At 33.1% G+C, this 17,906-nt stretch overlaps 1 protein-coding gene across 1 annotated transcript in view; it reads left to right on the top strand.

Annotated features, from left to right (window-relative positions):
• The window catches only part of Dg (Dystroglycan), a gene marked incomplete at its 5' end in the record, with an annotated part of 473,071 nt that overhangs the window by 24,217 nt on the left and 430,948 nt on the right, over positions 1 to 17,906 (top strand). The window contains 1 exon segment of the mRNA XM_074178137.1: positions 3,084 to 3,130.

The following is a 17,906-nucleotide window of genomic DNA, read 5'->3' as shown; positions in this document are numbered from 1 at the left end:
ATAATTAAATCGTTGGGCGTAGCGTAACCTGAGTAAATATTTAAATACTAAACCCATTGATTTTATTATTTTTTATCTCACCAATACCGTAGATTGCTGAGGGGAGTGGTGTGATAACTGCTACCTAGGATCTTCCAAATTATTTTCTAGTTTCAAGTACATCATCTACATCATTATTATCTTTTTCTTTCAATAAAACCGTTTAACGTATTTTTTCAATTATTTTATTTTCAAGTTTTTAGTTTCTAGTTCTGTTACTCAATCATCCTTATTCTGTTTCGTTCATTTAGTGCCTCAGTATTATAAGGTAATATGTAATCCATCATTTTGTAGCTGCGACATCTTGGATTCACAATTAGATTGTATCAAAACTAAATTTGTGTACCAAATTTCATATCAATCTGTCAACAGGAAGGGGGTCAAACTTTAATTACTCAATTTGACCCAAACAAATAAACAGGGCGAGCTAAATAAAACCGTTTAATTAATAAAATGGTCAACTTTTTCCAAATTTAATCGACTTTGTACCTCTTACATTATCTAATTGCTAATTTGCTAGTCCTCCTTATCTTGAAGATATTGTACTTAAGCAAGTATATCACAAGTATACAAATTATTTGATGCCCTGAATTTTTGAACCTATTTCTCTAATTTCAGATTCGGATTAAATGAGTATTTGTTACGAAAGAACAATCATTATTGTTGGACGTTATTCTTTTTTTATGGATGAAACACAAGCAATACAGAAAAATCCTTAAGGCGCTCTTAGAGCGGTGCCTGTGCGATAGTAGTGATTCACATTGGATTCGAAACGCTGGAGATTAAATCAATTTGAAAAAACGTTCTCAGGAAGTTTATTTCACATAAACGCAGTTCTCCAAATGGAAGAGTTCTTGAACAGTGAAGTTCGAGGTGTACTGAGTTAAACCTCAAAACGGTGAGCAGCCACAGCCCGTCGCGTATTTCTCATATGTACCGTTCTTGGTGGAATAAAATGTGCCAAGTCATTTGAACACTTCCCGTGAAAGTATCTGGAGAAGACAGACAAATCTCCAAGCTTTCTTCGATGTTCCAGACTATCAAGGTTGCAATATTCGCGTCTCCAATCAAGCGGATGGCTTTTTTATGGCTCTTTTCTTGAGGATATGCCGAAAGAAACTGTTTGTTTAGAAATCTCACAATAAAGTGTTTTAGTACAATTAGCATGGCAATTCGTTAAGGATTATATATTTCATTCGGGAATTCAAAAAAAAAACTGCCCTATAAGAAATAAACGACATTTTCTGAGTATGTTCATTGAAACTTGTTTCTTTTCGCTGCAGCTGTGTTAAGCAAAAACAGATAAATACGGCAGACGTATGGCTGATTAGTGACTGGCGTCTGCTATAAAACGGCTTTCTGTTCGTATCATATTTCGGAAAATGATATTGGTAGAATACTGTTCTATAGCGACTATAAACTTCTCTAATACATCCGAATTATCTGACGTTAGTCTGTGATTAGAGTGAAAATTCGAATTGTCACAAGGAAATACGTGGCTGTTCAATAGGAATAATAGCCCTGAAGCTAATAGTTCATTTTTATTGCTTCCATTAGATTCCTGGAATTCAATCCAAACGAAAGAATTGAGTCTGTTATTTTGAATAGTAGTTTCAAACAAGTTATGAGACTTGTGAAGGATTTTATTGTAAATTCATAAACGACATTCATTTGCAAGCTTCAGACCTACTATAAGTACATAAAACTGGGGTATTCAAGAGAAGTTTCTTATACAACGCTGCCAAGCTGTTAGTATCAACTGCTTCAATAATTAATGGACTTCAATATATTTCACTTCAAGGAAAAAAGTTAAACGTAATATGTATAGTCGAAGTAACTGGTATAGTGCATAGTTAAAGCTATCGGCGAGCTCAAAGGCCAAAAAACCAGTACAGAGAAATAAAGCCGCTGCCGAATAGTCCACGTGAACTGTAGACTTGGCGGTTCGTATCGGATGATTTTTACTAACCGAGTTTTATGATTGGCTGAAGAGTCATAAAATTGAACATGAAGTCATGTTACAGTGACGAATAGAATGCGAGCCGTCGTGTTGTCAATGTTCAGTTCAGGAACTGATCGCGATTTGAGTGTTGAAATTCGATATGGGTGCAGTTATAATTACTTAATATTTTTGTTATCTGTTTAAAACGTGGCTCCTTGGACAAGTACTAATGTTAATAACGAATGTGATAACAACGCAGACTTTTCCCTGTGTAGTGATACGAATAGCGATGGTGAACAATGCCAAAAAGAGATACCAGTGAATAAAATGCGGATGCATTTGAATATTGAAACACATAGAGTATGTTTCAATGTATATAAGAATATACATTTCAAGTTTGGTTTCGAGGAAAACAAACTATTACAAGAAACATCAGATTTGACCGAAATTCCTTTCTGAACTGTACGTAAAATAGTCAAAAACAAACCTTATGAACGCAAGACGCGATGTGATTACCAAAACCTTTAGATGTTCATCTAATAAAATCATTAAAACAAACTATACACGACTGTTACAAAAACAATGAGATTCCTACAACTGAAATCATAAGATAGAAATTGAATACTTTCGGCCTAACGTGAGCTGCTGTGACAAAACTCTTCAGAATTGGATAAAGAAACTAGGATTTTTATTTAAAATAATGAACAAACGTCAAGCAGTTATGGAAAGCAGAATAATAGTGGAATTGCGTGACAAATACTTAGAACAAATAACTGAATATAATTGAATAGTATGATTTTCACTATAAAAAGGGTTTTACAAAAACCGCGACACGTGTTTCGCTATACAATAGCTTCCTCAAGCATAAACTTGAGGAAGCTATTAAATTTATTACTTAAATTAATTTATCTATCACCAACCTCATTGACATTGTAGGTAACAACATTTTTACAAAATTTTAATCCAAATCATTATCTCGTAGCTTCCTGATGATGACAGTAACCATTGTCAAAATGTGGGAAATATGTTATTTTGATACTGATATATGTTATGAGTTATACACATATCAGGATTTGTATCATAATTTGATATTTTGTTTCAGAAGATCGATCATCTGAGGATTTAGGCCCTGAAATGATCCTGTGAAAGGTAATCATAAATATATACATTTAACTTTGTCTCTACAATTCCGAATGATTATCGAGAATTAAAAGAAAGAGTTGAGAAAACGTACTGTTTCATACTAAACAATAATATTCAGATTGAAAACTTCTGAAAGATTCTCGTACATGATATTTTTGATAAATAGTTTTAAATATATAGGTATTGACATTATAGAAATGCAGTACTCCGTAATTTTCATGATAACATGTTTCTTTCAATTCTGTTAGTGATATTTTGTGTTTAGTATGCACCAGATATAATAAAACCAGTTCTGACAAATCTGAATCTCTCCGCTGAATACTACAGCAGCAAGATAAAAACTTGCTTTCTTGATGGCCCTTCAGCAGTTTATATATTAGAATTGAAGATCCATTATTTTTTCTCTGCATAGTCTACGGCGCTAAAAATAATATTTCGATATATTTTTTAGTCGAATACTCGAAAAAGTAAACATCAGCGATAGTTCTACACCTCTATATCCGGCATCGTTCGTAAAGAAGTTGTTTAGTATATATACAGCGTGACTCACGGTCGGTGGTAGGTTAGACGTTTCTGGAAAATGCAATTCAGGATTTTTCTGAAAATATATCATCTTACATTTCCTCACCACTTCCATCGATCTGAAATATTTTAAGCATTACGGCGTTTGCCACTTCCATCAAAAAGTCCTAGCACCTTAATGTTTTAAAATATTATACCTGGTATATTAACATATTTTTGAAATCGCTCTTTTATTATAATAATTTTTTATCAATAATGTCCTATACCTATCTCTAACGATTTTCGAGATAAAAAATAATTTGTGCTAAATATTGTCCTAAACATAGCCCTAATGGAACTTAAGTACATCAGTACTCTTAATTCATGAAAAGTAAATATGTTGACGATCATTTGGACAAACTCGAAATATTTAATTAACATCATGAAATCGATTCCATGTTATACAGGGCGTGCTAAAATTACTATTATTTCAATTATGCATAAAAGTGGTCAAAAGTTCATTTTTTCAAATAAAACCCCCTGTATATTATATAACTCGATAAATTGAAAGATGCTTCAAGATGTTATATCATGTCCAGTACCTAGCAAAATAAAATCACTTTTAACAAATGTATCATACACTTTTTTTTGTACATCAGCAACGCAACTGAAGCATGTGACACACCCAAATCTTTTTCTGCACTGTTAAAGCGTTAACAGTATTGTTCTCATTTAAAGTAAGAGATTTTGGTAATGTTGAAGGCGCATTTAACTTTGAGCCATAGTTAAAGAAATTATTTTGTAACCTTACAAACTTCCTCTCATTCATTGGTGTTAATTCAGAATATATTTGATTGAATTTTCTACCAGTTCTGACAATGATTTGATGACTTTGTTCATACATAATGAATAATTTCATAAGAAATCGTTTGAATAATCGATATTTGCATTCATTTTGGAAGATGTTTCGAAACACCGTCGATAACTATTTGTAAAATACTCATTAAAGTAATCAAACTGTTATGAACTTGATAATTCCACTGCTACCTAAAATCAAATTCTTGAAAAAGTAATGTTTCCAGAAGAAGTGACTTTATCAAGAAAACTTCATGATCTAGGACATGATATATCATTTCGAAGCATTTTTCATGGTCTTTCAATTCATCAATTAATATACAGGGGGTTTCATTTAGAAAACTAACTTTTAACCACTTTTATGCATACTGGAAATAATTGTAGTTTTACCACGCCGTCTATGATATGGAGTCGATTTCTTGTTGTTAATTAAATATTTCAAGTTAGTCCAAACTATCATAAGAATAATAACTTTTCATGAATTGAGAGTACTGACGTACTTAAGTTCAATTAAGGCTAGGTATAGGACATTATCAACAAAAAAGTATTATAATAAAAGAGCGATTCCAAAAATGTGTTAATATACGGGGTGTTCTATTTAAAAAAATAAGTTGCTAAGACTTTTTGATAGAAGTGGCAACGCCGTTATGCTAAAAATATTTCAGATCGATAGAACAGGTGAGGAAATATAAGATGTGAAATTTTCAGAAAAATCCTGATTTGCTTTTACCAGAAACGTCTAACCTACCACCGACTGTCAGTCTCGCTGTATACTTCGAACTTCAAAAGTGTATATATAATTTTCAAGTAACTTTGATTTCGAAAGTTATGACGGAAACGTTAAGTCAATATATCGCTTATTATTTATAATGACTGAACCACTTCAGCGATCATTATTTCATTATGAGTCTACTTCAAACTGTAATATCTCAGTGAGTACTTTTTCAGTTTAATCAACATAGGCGCCATTTGAATCGGTGCACTCTTGCCAACGTAACACATGTCGATTAATCCCGTCAGAATAAAAATTGAATACTCGGGATTCGATGAAGTCGACGAAGGTCGTTTTTGCCTCGTCCTGATTGGTGAAGAACAGTCTATAACATTCCATGACATTTCAGAACATCCCAGAATGTTTTGGATTATTCTGGAATGTGGTGGTATGTTAGGAAATAGTCTGGAACGGTCGGGAACACACCGAAGCATCGCGGGTCGTTGTGAAACATTCCAGAACTCTTAAATGCTATAGATTGTACTGTTTGATTAGGGCTATCCTTTGGTGGGGGTACCTATATAAAGCAAGATCCATCGACCTCATAATTTAATTTCAAAATATGTGAAAACCTTGATACAACACAAAACAAAAATACGACCTTGTAGTCGATCGGTTCGTCAGGTCACTTGAATTAATTTTCTTGCGGAATAGTTTGAATTTTGGTATATCACCTCAAATATTGATTTAAATTGAAAGATGTGAAGGGAAATTATAAACGATGTTTTGTTGTATTTCAAATTTGCATTTCCGATTAAACTCCGACGGTTAGCCCCACCTCCCCGACTTATCACGGATATTATTGTCACATTTCAACCAATTGACACAGAACATAATGAATTACTCATATTTTTCTCTTGGATCACTGCGTCTATTGCTGAAAACTGGTATGATAATATGCCGAGGTCTGGCATGTTAACTTCTTCACAGAAAACTGACGCCTGTGATTTTTCAGAATCGAATTTTTATTGTTGACTTCCACATTAAGTCCCCTGCTTTGTTTGTCTATCTGTTTGAACGTGATTAACTCGAAAACTACCGAACGGTTTTTCATTCTATTTTCACCAATATACGGAGTGACTCGAGAGGCTTATGTTCATTAATGTTTTGTGTAGATTTTTTGAAATAAAATGAAAAATAATGTGCTAAGTGGACATCTATTGTGACAGATGGGATAATAATGTTTATCAAATTGAATCCTTAAGTTACCTTAAACATTTCGTTCAAAATATAATTTCCCTTCATACCATATTTGAATGAACATTTTGGAAGATATAGCAAACTTAAAAATATCGCATGACAAAACAAACTCAAGAGGTCTGATGAATCGCATTTGCTTTGGTTTTGTTTCACGAAGTGAATCTTTTTGAAAAAACATTCTGTTTGATGTTGTATCTAGGTACATAGATACTTACTTATTTTAAAGTTAGGATTCATAGTCGAAAATATTCTTGATTTCACACAAAACAATAAATGTTAAGAACTCTTTTCATTTGAAGAAGGAGACCTTGAGAAATAAACTGTCATTCAAATGAATATATCGTAATCGATAGCGATTGAAATTCAACGTAAATCGGTACTTTAAGACACTCATATAACGTTTTGAGGAATTTCCTGCAGTTCGTATGCATCTTAATGAAAAAATATCGTTATTCTGCATTGAACTGAATAATCACCAAAATGATAGCTTCTGCACATAATATATCAAATTTTGCTGAAAATTCCGCTCAACTGGAGAAAAAATATCCACCATGTAATTCACTGATTAACACCCAACGCATCTATAGTAGATTGTCATTGCATAAACCACAGAATTCCTGTGAGCTGACACATTATCATTTGTTTTTCAAAACAATGTCAGTTTTACCCTATGTTGGTCACATAACTTCACACATATGCAATGATTTCATTTATGATTTGATCATTGAGTCATTGTGGAGGTTAATGTTTTTGTGGGACATTAAATCAATGTTAATGATTTACAGTGTGAAAACAAAGCTACAATATTGTATAACCAAATATTGTTGGAAGCTGAATATTTATTTGCTATTACATTTGTAATTACAGAAAAAGTATCAAAAACAAAAACCGAAATATTCAATTTGTAAGGTGTGTTCGTTTAATACATAATATATATCTGAGCGATAAATAGCTTGGCAAGCTTTCGATAATGCAGATCTGTTATCTCAGGTAACGAGGTAAGACCTCGTTAATCCTTAGCTCGCACAAGTTTCGACTTCTGAGGGTTGTCGTTCGTAGGGGTGCGACAGCTGGTTAACGGAAAAATAGATTTTAAACAGATTTTTTTTAAACAGTTACTTCTGCTCTGTGTTCGGTAATTATGAGAGAGATGAAAAAAATGTGATATCTGAAATCTACATAAGGATCGTACAGATGTTTCATTTGTCAGCTGTCATATTTAAAAAAAGAGTTTTTGGTATTTTGAGAATACAGATTCACTCAGGGTTCATTTTCGCCAACATTCTTCTTTTACTGCCTATTTTGTTGGAGTAAAAAAAATGGAAATAGGCTTGATGTGCATTGTGTAGCTATCTCTGTCTTTATCAAATCAAAAGTTGCTCTTATTTTTTCACGATGCACGACTTGGAATTCGATATTGGCAATTTCTGCTATCATTTTATAATTCGCAATTGCTACAACACTCAACCAGCATCTCTGAATGATATACAGTTAAGGTCAGAACTATGAAATAAATTCTTTTTCACGAGAATAGGCAATTTTTGCATATACGGGGTGGGCTGTCGAAAACTTGACATGGAGGTTTTGGGTACTTATCTTGCAAATCCGAAAAAATGCTCAGATAGGTCGATTTTCATTGGGAGGGGGACTGCTTTTCCCCATTAAAACATCGCCACTTCAACCCCGGAGCAGAGGGGTAAATAACCCTTGGAATTTCAATAGAGAATAGAGGGAGAGTCGCACATCGTTTGAAAGATCTTGACATTCTCTAAAGAATGGTGTAGATTTTTTTAAATTGGGACGTATTTAAAAGAGTTCTTTCCGATAATTAACTTTTTAAATATTGAATATTACTGGAATTTTTTCCCAACACCAAATCGTTATTTTTAACACCTCGACACGTCTTTCATTCACCAAGTGATCATCTTCAAGAAGAAGATTGAAATGGAAAAATTTGCAAAGCTAAACATAATTATACTATACGTAAAATTAATAGATAAGGCAAATTGTAAAATTAATTTAAGACACCAAAGGTGTGGTATACCCGTATGTGTAGTATACCTGTATGGTATACCTGTATTGTATACCCGTATAGTATAAGTAGGGTTAGCTTTTCGAATTTTTCCAGTTAAATATTCCTCTTGAATATGATCACTTGGTGATCGAAACACGTGTCGAGGTGTTAAAAATAACGATTTGGTGTTGGGAAAAAACTCCAGTAATATTCATTAGTACACCAAAGGTTCCAAACAGTGTATCACAAGTTTTTCAATATTGTTAATAGCAACAAATTGTTGTACTGCTCAGTTGGAATGTATTTGGAACTCTTTCATTTGTTTCTTACGTTACTTTTCTGTTAATTTTTTAGTTCTTCTCTGATAAGAGGACTATTACAATTGAGAAATGGTTAAAAATGCTGTTTCTATTTCTTATTTTTATGTTATAAGTGATATCTACATTATTACTAGTAGTGAGTGCCGTAAGGTGTTGCTAACGAAACAATGGTTTACACAACTGCAGAGAGGGTTGAGTTGATTGAACTGTACTATGGAAATAGACGTTGTGCTGCGAGAGCCGCTGAATTGTTCAATCAACAACATGGAAAGAATGTGTCGCGACAGTATGTTTTCGATTTAATTGCAAAATTTTGCGCAACTGGATCTGTAGCAAATGAGTAACAAATGAGGCGACACAAGTGGCAATTCTGGGCCATGTTGAGCTTGACCATATTTTGAGCACAAGAAAGCTGGCATTTGTTTCGGGGTGTCACGAACTAGCATTCGGCTTATTTTAAAAACCCACAAAATGCATCCTTACAAGATTAAAGTAACGCAAGAACTGAATGAAGATGATTTCGATCGACGCTTGCAATTTTGCGAGTTGGTTAGTGAACAAGCGGTGGAAAATCCATATTTTGTTTTCAAAATTTGCTTCAGTGATGAATGTCCTTTTTTTGTAAATGGCACAGATAATCGCCATTATTGTCGCTATGCTCCACAATGTTCGAGAACGTTTCTAGCAGAATCTCTATTATTGCATGGAAGCTATAAGAATGAAGTAAGTAAATAACTTCAACTGTAAATTTGATATGGTTCGTCCAAATTTAAAAAATGTACAATGTACAATGTACAAATGTACAATTCCAAGATCTTTCAAACGATGTGCGACTCGCACTGCATCTCTGATAAGGCAAATTCTAATTACATATGTAAGTTTGGAACACTATTTTTCGGAAACTGCTCATCAAAAAATAAATTGTCGGGGTATCATTGAAAGCAGAATTGAACGACAATCAAAATGATGTGCCATTTGATAACCCTTCCCATTTAAGATTTTAAGGGTAACATCTACCTCTCCTTTAGGGTTGAACCACGAAGGCTACTGTAATTGATGGAAGGTCGGTTGAAAGAGAAAATATTGCAATTCTCGAAGCTCTCTCTCTCTCTCTCTCTGTTCACTGCTGAAATAGAAGTGACGAAATCGAGACCATTGAAAGAAGTGGATTGAAAAACTGTGATAAAATACCGACGTCCGTAAAACGTATCATTGGATAAAACATATCTGAAACGTTTTGTGATATTCTTTCAAACAACAGCAAAAAAACACGAAAAACAATATTCACCAATATAATAAACAGATACAAGATATCGCAATAAAAAATGAATTGCCACACTTCACTGATTCACTTAACCTCATGATGATTAGGAAACAATCCTTCAATTCAAACTACTCCTTAAATACCAACAATCTATATATGATATCCAGAAACACTTATTCATATAATGAGGCAGTAATAATTCAAATGGAAATGTTACACTGAATTTCAATGAAATCGAAAAGAATACAACTTTAGTCATTTACGTACCTACTCTGTTCATGTATTCGAACATTGTACTCTCAAACAAATGTTCATGCTAATTTTTTTTATCTAGATAATAAAATCTATTCAATCTGAGAATCGATATTTTGTTCTTATATCGATGCATTTAGCTCAAAATATTTCAGGAAGTAATCTTAACGAATATCACTCGACCTAAAAATTTTGTCAGATGAATGTCCATTTTTTCAAAACTTTGTTATTTTCGAGCAATACCAATCGAGCAGTCAGCAATAGATAAAACCACAGGTCCGTAGGACGAGTGGTTTTATTATCACTACAATTTAGAGGTCTTGTGGTATATACAGGCCGTTTCTTTTATCATGTGGTAACATTGCTATATTCTAACTAAACCGTAACAGATACGAAGACGATTGAAAGGGAAAAAAGGTAACTGTCATCGGGAACAACAAAATGGTCGAAGGAAATTTATGGGGACTCTCGCCCTTCTCGAATTATACGGAAAAAACTAAAAATGGAAAAAGAAAATGTTATTGTATTCGAAGTGTACTATGAAGATGTAATAATAAATATTCGATAAAACGTTTCGTGTCAATATGGCCACCATCAACTTTTTTTTTTAAATAAGGACCTGTTTTTTTCATTACAGATATTAATGAAGCAATACATTCACAATCCAAGGGTATATCACATTTGATATTTTAATAGCGTTTTATTTGAATTAACTACCATCATCAGTGACAACAATTTTGAATAACGGTCATGTCGTTACTTCTTTTGTAAATTGTTTCGATTTCTTCAATATATAATTCAGACAACCCAATAAATTCGACAGGTAGGTACCCTAACCCAATGAAAATTCATACTTTTTTGTTTTGGAAATTTTCGTATTGCCGTAATCCTTCGTTCAAGGCTTATTTCTCCCTAATCAATCATAATTCGTAATATTTTTATAATTCTCAATCCTGGAAATAACGAAAATATCAGTTTTTGGACAACATTCGATTATTGTATAATTTGGTATGATCAAATAGCATCTCAATTCATTTCCCATCTTGAACGCGTAGGCTTTGTTTGGTTTCCATGGCAGGAAAAATGAATGCGTTGTTGATATATGTTGAGAACTGTCAGACGTTTATGAGCATATCAAAGATGTATTCAAATGATGAAAGGACTGATATGCTATTTAGTTATGCAAAATCAAATAGAAATCCTCTTTTGGTAAGAAATATGTTGAGTTATACCTATACCCGAATCATCGTATTCAGAACATCCAAATGTTTAGACGTTTAGAAAGAAATTTGAGGATGCACTATGGTGTATTTAACAGAAAGATAACAAGAAAACGTATGGTTACTGGAAGTGTGAGGAATCAAATAAATGTTATGGGTAAACAAATATTACCACATAAAAATTTAGACAGTGAAAACATCTTTTTTTTCAATTTAGAATTGGTCAGTTACAAAAATTATGCTAATCAAGATTGTTCTTTACGAGAAATTGCCAACAAAATGGGGATTTCTGTAAAATATATCAGAAATATTTTGAAAAAGAACAAATATAAATGCTACAGGATACGCAAAGTTCATGACCTCAATGAAAGGGATTACGGAAGGAGAGTACGATTTGCGAAGTGGTTAGGACGTAGAAATAGGGAAGTTGGAAATATTTGTAAAGAAATGATATGGACGGACGATTCAAAATTCACCAACGATGGTTGGTTTGACAGAAATGTCCACTATAGGTGGAAAAATACAAATGAACATTCACATAGGGAAAACAATAACCAAAAAAGGTTCGGAATAAATGTTTGGTTGGGAATTGTGGGAACAAACATCCTTGGTCCTTTCTTTTACGATGATCATTTGAATAGTTGAGTATGTTCATTTTTCATTCAATGAATTCGATGGCTACTTACATGAATTGCTACTGAATATCCGCCATGAAATACTATGTTTTCAACAGGACGGTTCTCTTCCCAGCAATAGTAAGGGAACATTTAGATGCAAACAGCATTTTTTATTTTCTCCGTATAACTCGAAAAGGGCGAGAGTCCCTGTAAATTTTCTTCGACCATTGTATTGTTCCAGATGACAGTTACCTTTTTTCCCATTTAATCGTCTTCGTGTCTGTTACGGTTTAAAATATAGCAATGTTACCACATGATAAAAGAAACGGCCTGTACTCCTATAAGGAAATAAATCTCTCATGTAAAGAGTATTATTTACAAACGACCTTTTGCCCTAACAATACAGTTTTGATGTGCTTGTGGTCATTCTAAAGGTTTTGTATTCGTCTCAATTTTTTATTTAGCAAGAAATATCGTAACAAGATACTGTCAATCGCTACTGGAATTCGGGCATTCACTATGAGATTATTCAATTGGAGTAATTGGTGACATATCGTTCTATTTTAAGGTTCATTCCACGTCATTGTTCCTATCTAACAGATGTTCTGGTCGGTTTGATGCTGGCCCAATTAAATCATTTGTTTTGGATAGCTATCTCAATAATTCATTGTTCCAAATAATTCATTGGACACAATCTCATCAATTAAGATTTATTATAATGGTTTTCATTTTCTTTCAAGCAATATAAAATTGTTTTCTCAATCGCTTCCTGAAAATGATCGGTTTTACTTATATTCTTCACCGAGAAAGTTTTGTAGCAAAATTTCACAGAAATACAATTTTAAGCTCGGTTGGAAATCAGCTTTCTGTTTCATATCATGATGAAAAACTCTCTCACTCGTCAATTTTAATTTCGAGGGTGACAAACCAATAAGCATTCATTCTATCTTCATTGAAAATTATCATAATTAGTCTGGGTCACAAGATCCTTATTTTGGAACTTATGTCCAAGGGCACCGAAAATTATGATCCAGGGCTCATTAGATTCGGAATGACCTCTAGCAACTTTTTGAAAATTTCAAGAGGGGTTCGAAAAAATTGCAAAAGTTGTAAACAATTTAGTAAAAAGACGGTGGGATTGGTTGTTTGCAAATATTTCGGAAAATATTAAATATATCCGAAATTTGAAAAATTATCTTCATAGAGGAGGAAATTTGCTAAAAAAAGTCCCACCTCCCGAAACTCTATCGCCAATATTTATAGTTTTAATTTAGAAGTGTCTTTGTCCTATCCCCATTGGTTTATGAGTTATTTTAATAACAATGATTGAGAACCATGGAGAATTTCCAAACGCAAAAATGAAAAAGTATTAAGAAATTTGTAAAAATAGAGAAAAATGTTTGTACACAAAAAGTGATAAATGGTTTTTTGTTTTTTTGGTAGTATTTAAAAAAAATATCGTTAAAATTAATTTATTTGAAACAAATTGTTTATTAAATAAATAAAGAAAATATAAATTTAAAAAAAGTTTTTTTCAGAATATCAAAGAAAAATAAAAATTATGTTTCAATAAAATCATTCTTCAATTGTCATATTTAGTAGCAAAAAAATTGTTATTCAACAAATGCGTTTTAAACAATGAAATTTTTCTGTTAAAAAACGATTTTGTTTTTGAAAATCATAATATTAATCACTGATGAAAATCACCCCAAAAAAAATCATATGAACAATAAATTTGTTCATAACAATTTTTTAAACAAATAGAGCTAAACATTTTGAAAAATCCTTTTTATGTAACTTTAAATAATAGGAAGCCGAATGAATTTGAAAATAGAAAAAATTGAATTGCTTCAATTGAATTTTTCACTTTTTAACGTCTTTGATTATTAATAACAAGTGGAAAATCAAAATTTCTTAATTTTTCCAACGGTATTTTTTTTGTAGGCTTTCAAGAAAAGCTCGAAGGTTTTCAATTTGAAAATTATCAGGTTTTCTATGTACATCTAAAACGTGTAAAAATTAGTTAAATAACTTAAGTGTATCTAATGAAATAATCACGGAAAAAATTTTTTCCATGAATTTTTGTTTATCCAAGGGTCTAGAAGATATGTTTTTTTTTCTCAATAATGCTAATTAATGGGTTACAATACTTCTTATTGTTCAAAGGTCCGTATCGGTCAGCGTGTGCGGGACGCGCATCGTCCGCTTTCAGCGCTATTTTCGCCTCTAAATTAAAATTAAAATTATTAGTGATAGAATTTCGGGACGTGGGACTTTTTTCTAGGAAATTTTCTCCTCTACAAGGATGTATTTTAAAATTTTGGATATCTTTGATATTTTCCGAGATATTCGCAAAAAAATCAACTCCTTTTTTTACTAAATTGTTCATAACTTTTGCAATTTTTTCAAGCCCCTCTTGAAATTAAAAAAAAAATTGGTAGAGGTCATTCCGAATCGAATGAGCCCTGGTTCATAATTTCCGGTGCCCTTGGACAGACGTTCCAAAAAAAGGATCTTGTCACCCAGACTAAATGTAGACGACAAGGAAAAAATAAGACAACACGAAACAATTCTCTTTGAAAATGAAATGATAAGTGTCGCCCTAATAGTTTCTTCAAATAATGGTTATTCCAAATATCAGAAATATGATTGCATTAAAAGTTTTGACGCTGTTTCAGTTCATGTTCATACAGGCGGTTGTTAAAATTTATTATGTACAAAAGTTACTGATGTTGGCACTCGGGTTGCCATAATCGTATACGAGAATACGGAAAAAAAGGATAAGATCTGTGAATCTGCGATACTGAAAGGTGATCGATCAGGTTTGCTGCGATAAACTTTTCATCTTTCATCTCTTGACGATTTGTTGCCGGTCTAGGATTTACGTATTGCTCCTCGCTGAACATTTTTCAGTGGGTTTGGAAGACGATTCAAATTGCCATTTACAATAATTATTATGTTTATAATGAAAAATGTCTTTTCCTTTTCTGTTCTTCAGAATAGAAAAGTATTGAAAGCTTGGGTAAGTTTTTAGCTTGAATTGGTGAAATGTACTTATAATTTCTAGATGATTCCTTAAATCCAAATTAGCTAGTGAAAAAAGAAAATGCCAATACGAAGAGAAAAGAATAATATTCCAATAAGATTATGCCATATAATAATAATAATACGTCTTCATTCACCATAAAAATACAAATGGAATAAACAAAAATAAAATGAAACAGTATCCAGGAACAATAACAAAAACAAAGAAAAAAACTTTCAGTATATGGTGAATAGGCGCAGTATCAGCCAAGGCTGTTTTTCAGCTCAACTTGGGAGAAACTATAAATGAATAATATGAACACAAGTCGAGTTAACGATATCAAAAAATTTTAGTTATTGCTTTACTTTAGAAAACTCATTTTAGAACTTGCCAAGGTCGGGAACGGACAAGAGGCTAATGAGATAAATAAGTCTTCAGTCTTTTTTTAAAGTTTACGATGGTGTATGATCGAAATTCGTAAGGTAGTTGATTATAATATTTGGGTGCATTATACGAGAAGCAGCGGGTGAAGATGGAAGATTTGTGTTTGGGGATGACTAGTACTGTACTGTTCCTTGTAGTCAAGCTGTTATTCGTAGAGAATGTTTTAAGCTTCTTCAGTAAGTAATCAGGTTGTCGAGTTATCAAAACTGTATGTTTGTTGGTAATAAGGTGTAGAGTTTCTCAACATTTAACTATCCTGATTCTTGCATTGCTGGGGATATATGGTCATATTTCCGAATACCAAACGAGAAACGTAGACAGCTATTCTGAATACGCTTTAGTCGGAGACCATCCGATTGTTTTAAAGCAGGTCCATAAATACTGTCGCAATAGGAAATTTTTGACATAATCAGAGACTCGCATAGTCTAAGTTTTGAGTTTGTGTTGAGCAAATCACGATTAGGAAAAAGCTGTCTGAGAACGTTATAAGAAGATTGATTCAGATAGCTGACATGTTTAGTAAAGCGAAGATCCAGATCAAACCACAATCCTAAATTTTTTATCTTGTCCACGGAGGGAAGTATATCGTTTTCGATGCGAACTTGAAAAGTAGAGTTAGAGAGCTCTCTGTATTTCTTAGCTCCGAACATCATTATTGCGGATTTGTCTCAATTGAGCTTGAGCTTATGAGCAGTAGAAATGTCAAAGATGGCTTGGAGATCGTTATTAATATGCGACAGAGCAGATGTAGACTCGTCAGGCGAAAAAGAGAAATATAACTGCGTGTTGTCTGCATAGTGATGTATATTGCATTTTTTCACGGACAGATAAAAGTCACAAATATACAAGCTCAAAAGCAAGGGCTCAAGGATAGATCTTTGTGGCACTCCCTTCAATACCGGCAGAGCATTTGAAATAACTTCATCCATAACAACTCTTTGAGTACGATTCTTCAGATAGTTTTCTAAGAGAGACACTGCTTTCCGTGAAAAACCGAAGTGGACAAATTTGTCACACAATATCTCATGATCTAGAGTGTCAAATGCCTTGCTGTAATCCAGAAATATTAAACAGGTCAAATTTTGTTCATCTGCAGATTGAAAAATATCGTCAGTAATTGACAGAAGAGCCGTGGTGGTACTATGCTGAGGTCTGAATCCTGATTGTACACATGTTATAATATGATTTTCATTGACGTACTCTCTAATCTGATTTTTCAGAATCGATTCCACTACTTCAGAGAGATACGGTAGAATTGTAATTGGTCTTAGGTCAGAAAGTACGTAGGTGAGTTACACTTAGCCAGAGGGATAACCAATCCATCCTTCCAACATTTTGGAAATTGGCAACTGGTAATGATAAAGTTTATGAGAAAGGTGAAGTGATTCATCAAAAAAGAGTCAATGAGATTGATCATTTGGAGGGATATCCCGTCAGAATCCAAAGCGTTGCTCTTGATGCGTCTTAGGGAACTTCGCACAATACCGCAGGTGACTGAGGTGAAGTGAAAGGAGTTTTCAGTTTCTTCCGAATTAACATATCAATCTAATAAGTACAATTGGTGAGCAGATCTGATAGGTTGAGGAATGGAATTGAAGTGCTGGTTAATGAGATTGACGTCTTTTAATTCATCAGGGATATCTGATTTTTTGTTGTTCCTCAGGATATCAAGCGTTCTTGAGATATTCCAAGTTGCTTTGGAATTTTTATTTCTTAAAACAAAGTCCAGATATGCTTTTTTCTCACGTCGTATCGCACTACATGTATAATTTCTGAGGTCCTTATAGCTATTCCAATCGGCGATAGATAAAGATTTCTTGTATTTACTCAGAGCTCGGTTTTTGAGTGCAATCATCATTTCTATATTGTAAGTTAACCAAGGTGCTAGAGGTTTAGTTACTCTCTTCCTTTGAAAAGGGGCGTATTTTTCGAAAAAATTAAGAATATTATCGTTCAGGAAGGAGACCATACAATCTACGTTATCGAATTGATAGATGAGATCCCACTGAATATTAAGGACGTCGAAAATGAATAGATTGAAGTCGAAGTTACGATAATCGCGAAAAGAAACCGTTTTAACTCTTCTAGAAGAAACAGAAGCATTAATTTTGCACATCACTTACAGATGGTCTGAAATTCCCTGAATATCATACACATCCACATCTAATATTCTTTCCTTATCAGAGACAAAGACGATGTCAATAAGGGATTGAGTGTGAGCAGTTATTCGCGTAAGCTTCTCCATAAGCTGATAAAGATCGAACGAATTTATAAAATCTGTAAGGAGTTGAGAACGCC

The sequence above is a fragment of the Leptinotarsa decemlineata genome, unplaced genomic scaffold (assembly GCF_025532065.1).
Source record: "Leptinotarsa decemlineata unplaced genomic scaffold, Ldec_3_MD MMD2_tig00003348_RagTag_RagTag, whole genome shotgun sequence".
In the NCBI taxonomy this organism is placed as follows: Eukaryota; Metazoa; Arthropoda; class Insecta; order Coleoptera; family Chrysomelidae; genus Leptinotarsa; species Leptinotarsa decemlineata.
The sequence above is the reverse complement of the archived record's forward strand: the minus strand, read 5'-3'. Positions and strand labels throughout refer to the sequence as shown.